Below are 4,606 nucleotides of genomic sequence, written 5' to 3'. Positions count from 1 at the left end.
ATTTCCCCTTTTTTATATTACACTGTAGTTGTGTGTCTGTCTACTGCTGAACTGATGAAGCAAGCTAAGCTCTTAACAAAACCAAACTCTACAGGAAGCACATATATGATTAAATGTCAACATGTAAGTTCCTTTGGATGAAAGCACCTGCTAAAGCAATAAATATGAAATGACTCCGCTTTGTTTAAAATTCTCTTGTTTACATTTCTGTTTTGAATTGCAATGCATGATAAACAACGCCACGTCATGATTTAAGCCCTTGGCCACCAACATCACCAACTTTAATGACAATGAGGAGAAGAAATTACTTCACTTTGTTCACTGTCTTTGCTAGTATGAAGACGTAGCACCTCTATCAGGCTCTCATGATTGTTGGAAAACACGCACATGATCGCGATGATCATGCATGATTTTCACAGGATCTTTGTTTGTGGGTTCAGCGGAGCTTTGCATACAGTGGTTTTGTGGTCTGTGGATCCACAAAATGTAACAAAGATTATTTCTGAAATAAAAGAAAACAAATAAAGTTGGTCGTTGGTTGATTTATTTTACTGACAATCATTTTTTGTTGCATAGATAAACATTAGGTTGCAACTTTTTATTTTGCTACAAACAAATCAAAGAGCTCACCAAACACTTTTTCTACCCTCTTTCGAATGTTATTTTATTCACTAACCAACCGCTTGACCAACACCAGGCATGCCAGAGAGGGAGAGCTTTCATGAGGTGATGAGGTCACGCTGGTTCTTTTTCAATAGAGCCATGTGTGCTACATAAATGAGTTGATGTTGATGAAGGGATGACCTGAAAACATTATATACTGTATTCTTTTTTTGTTTATACACCCTGCATCTCTCCTGTAGAGGTCACTGTAGTGTATTTCTAGTGCCTCTGAAAAAGAGGTATTCTAATGTCAAAGCAAGTGTGAAATATCTCCATCTCTGCAGCTAGAGGGCGCCATCTTTCATTAAGTATCGCCTGTTTCTTCCAGGACTGTGTCATACGGTGGCCGGGAGGTGCAAACCAACATTACAAAATCTGAAACAATTTTACAAAGCTTGAGACAAATTTACATTTTGGAAAACATTTTTACATATCATAAAACAAAATTACATTACCATTACACATTTACAAGTCCCAAAACAAATTTACATTTCAGAAAACAAATTTACATTTCAGAAAACAAATTAACAAGACGCAAAACACTTTTACAAGTCCCGAAACAAATTTACAAATTACATTAACCGGAAAGGGAATGTACCAACTACCAACTTGTTAATTTGTTTTCTGAAATGTAAATTTGTTTCGGGACTTGTAAATGTGTTATGGCAATGTCATTTTGTTTTATGGTATGTAAAAATGTTTTCCAAAATGTAAATTTGTTTCAAGCTTTGTAAAAGTGTTTCAGATTTTGTAATGTTGGTTTGCACCTCTCGGCCACCGTATTGTCAAGTGTAGGGCACACAATTAATTTAGCCAAAGGTAAAGCAACAGTAGAGAAGTTTAGTTTAAAACTAGAAAGCTAACTATCAAAATAGCACAGTTATAACTGATAAAAGCTTGCTAGCATACTAACTGGTGTGTTTCGGAAACAGTTGGCAATGTTTTGTTTGGAAGTTTTTCTTAACATTCCAACATTCTTTTGTTTACTTGGGTTGGTGTTACTTCACCCGTTCCTCTTGATTGTTCACAATGGCCAGATGCCCCCCTAATTTGATGACGTGATCTCGACTGTTTCCAGGTCTTTCCACCGGAGGAGAAGAGGCAGCACACATGACAACACTGATCACTGGGTGGTGCTGTCACTATGTTTTACCGATGCAGCCTTTTTAGTACTGTGTAGCCTTTTGAGTACTGTGCAGCCTTTTGAGTACTGTGTAGCCTTTTGAGTACTGTGTAGCCTTTTGAGTACTGTGCAGCCTTTTGAGTACTGTGCAGCCTTTTGAGTACTGTGTAACATCATGTCAAAGTCACCAGTTTGTTAGTTTGTTTGTTTTTTTTGCTTAGATTTTTTAAAAGTTACCAAGAAATAGACACTGTTCAATGTAAAAACCCCATTATTGTAGCTGAAGAATACCTCTGAGGCGATTTGCACGGCGTCTGAGCCAGCTATCTAATGTTAGCAAGGTAACTAACGACAAGGTAAACAGCTCGCTAGCGGCGTGTTTGGTTGTTGACCTGTCAATGTCACTATAGACGTCTCCGTTATCAACACAACGGCATGCCCATCGTCTTTCGTCAACGCAACGCTTACCGTCTGAATCGGGTAGCAATATAGCATTACAAGAGAGACATTGAGTGGAGTCAGATTAATTATGTTTACCAAGATAGGGTCTTTTAATAAAATATTGCATTTCAGCAAAGCACAGAAAGAAGAACACGCATAAACCTTTGTTGGTCTGGAAAGTGGTTCCTACAACCATAGTGAAGCAATAACTAAATGTAATGAAAAGATTTTTTTTAAATCCTCCATATGTAGCAGCTGAATATTCAATCTAATCCAGTCTAATCTGTGGCTATCGTCTCACACACAAATGTATGCAGATTCTTGCAGGAGTTGTCACGCCAGTCTCCAAATTTGGAGAACAGTGCACAGTTCTCCCCAGAAGGGTCTTCCCCCTTCCAGTTATCTGGTTCACCCTGTCCATCAGACCCTTTCTTCCAGAATCTGTGAACAAACAGGGTGGATGGAGTAAACACAATGCACCATGATGTAGACATGCTCTGTATGGAAGATGATGAACAGTTATACTACATATCTGTCCGTCTCTAAGTTCACTAAAGAAGGGGCAGCAGCACAAACACAATTCTGCATCTGCAATGGCAGTAAGGCTGTTCTGTGTCAAACCTACAGCCAGCCTAGTCTTTGTGCTGCGTCTGCCTGACAAGCACAAGTTTGCTGTGCTTACAAGTGTAACCATGAGAATAGCAGGACAGTAGCAGCGCCTCTATTCACTGCTGAACAGCACAACCAGATCGATACATTTGAATGTATCACTGCATGTTTACATCGTTGTACATGGAGCAGTATGTAGACTATTGACACATATAAGTAAGTGTGATGTGGTTGTGTTGAGAACGTAAGAGGCATGTCTTACACTGCTCCAGTCTCACTGAGAGGTGTGCTGTCCACCCAAATCCACTGTCCCTCTGTCTCCAGGTCACTCAGTCCCATCCAGTAGAAATCCTCAATGGCTCTTTTGGATAGAAAATACTGACGGGAGACATCACAGATATTTATTCCTAACATATTTAGGAATATATCAAATTTACTCAAAGGAACCTTTAGTGAAATGATGAAATGTTTGATGATATGATACTTTGATATGTTAATCACGCTATAGGAAGTTTATTCCAAGTTTGTCATAAAATCTACAACTTAAAACATTTGTTCTGAAAAAATGCATTGGATGCAATAAGGAATAAAACACCCTTTTACTTCACCTGTTCCTCTTGACTGTTCACAATGGCCAGATGCCCCCCTAATGTGATGCAGTGATCTCGACTCTGACTCCAGGTCTTTCTAGTGGAGGAGAAGAGGTAGCACTTCCCACTGTTGTGAGCCCACCCATCAGGACAGACCCTACAACCAGAGGTGGCTACAAACACACATGACCACACTGATCAGTGGGTAGTGCTGTCACTATGTTTTACCAATGCAGCCTTTTGAGTACTGTGTAACATCATGTCAAACAGCATGCTGTTTACATTAAATGAAAGTACAAGTCAGCAATTGTCGCTAAATGTTACCTTCTTAAACTTTCTGAGGGAGGTGGAAAGTTCTTTCTATGCTTGTTTCACATTTGACTAAATGCATAATCTTTATTTGAAACTTACCATCAAAAGACATTTTCCCATGACATAGTGTAAATGTAAATAAGAATACTTCAAAAATACATGGCTAAATCTCACACGCTTATCATTTCCAGTTTAGTAACTCTACATATTTCATCTGCCTCTGTGTCCTCCCCAAACAGAACACCTGATTTTGGTGGTGGCATGTTTCCTCAACTCAGACACACAACACCTTATAAAGCATCTCCATGGTAACTTATTTGTTCATCGTGTTCTTGTAGTGGATACATTTTCTATGATTAATATTTAATCTAGGAAGGCACCGGAATACATTATATTTTCATACTATAAATATTAACATATTTGTATCGCATTTCCGTAAATCATTTTTTTTTCTAACTTAACATTGAAACTGAAGGTTTCAGGAAGTTTTGTCAGGAATACCCCAGCAGCTCCAGTAAAATGTGTTAATGAACAAAACATTAACCCTAACCCTAACCACTAACCCTAGTGCAGCAGGCCAGATCACATGTACGGATCTCACAGGGACATATTGCAAATGAATATGTAACTTGAACTTTGCATTTGATACTGATGGACTAGGAATCACACTTGTCATGTACAATACTTGCATGGTAAATCTTTGGTAATGAGCTTACATTTCATACTAAAATGGCATAATGCCCTTCAACAATTATGTTTGTTAACACACCATTATCAGATATTCTAGAGAAAAATGAACATATGGGTAACTATATTTGAGTTACATTAAATGTATTAATTTACAGTATCCAGCCAAACTCACCAGTGG

At 38.3% G+C, this 4,606-nt stretch overlaps 1 long non-coding RNA gene across 1 annotated transcript; it reads right to left on the bottom strand.

Annotated features, from left to right (window-relative positions):
• Positions 1-2,630: 2,630 nt before the first annotated feature.
• Positions 2,631-4,285, bottom strand: LOC122128820. The gene is made up of 3 exons (XR_006151638.1): positions 3,445-4,285; positions 3,099-3,214; positions 2,631-2,668 (listed from the first exon to the last, which is right to left on the bottom strand). It is a non-coding gene; the product is annotated as an uncharacterized LOC122128820 (long non-coding RNA).
• Positions 4,286-4,606: the final 321 nt, after the last annotated feature.

Source organism: Clupea harengus, chromosome 24, assembly GCF_900700415.2.
Source record: "Clupea harengus chromosome 24, Ch_v2.0.2, whole genome shotgun sequence".
NCBI lineage: Eukaryota > Metazoa > Chordata > Actinopteri > Clupeiformes > Clupeidae > Clupea > Clupea harengus.
This window is presented reverse-complemented; position numbering and strand designations above follow the sequence as displayed.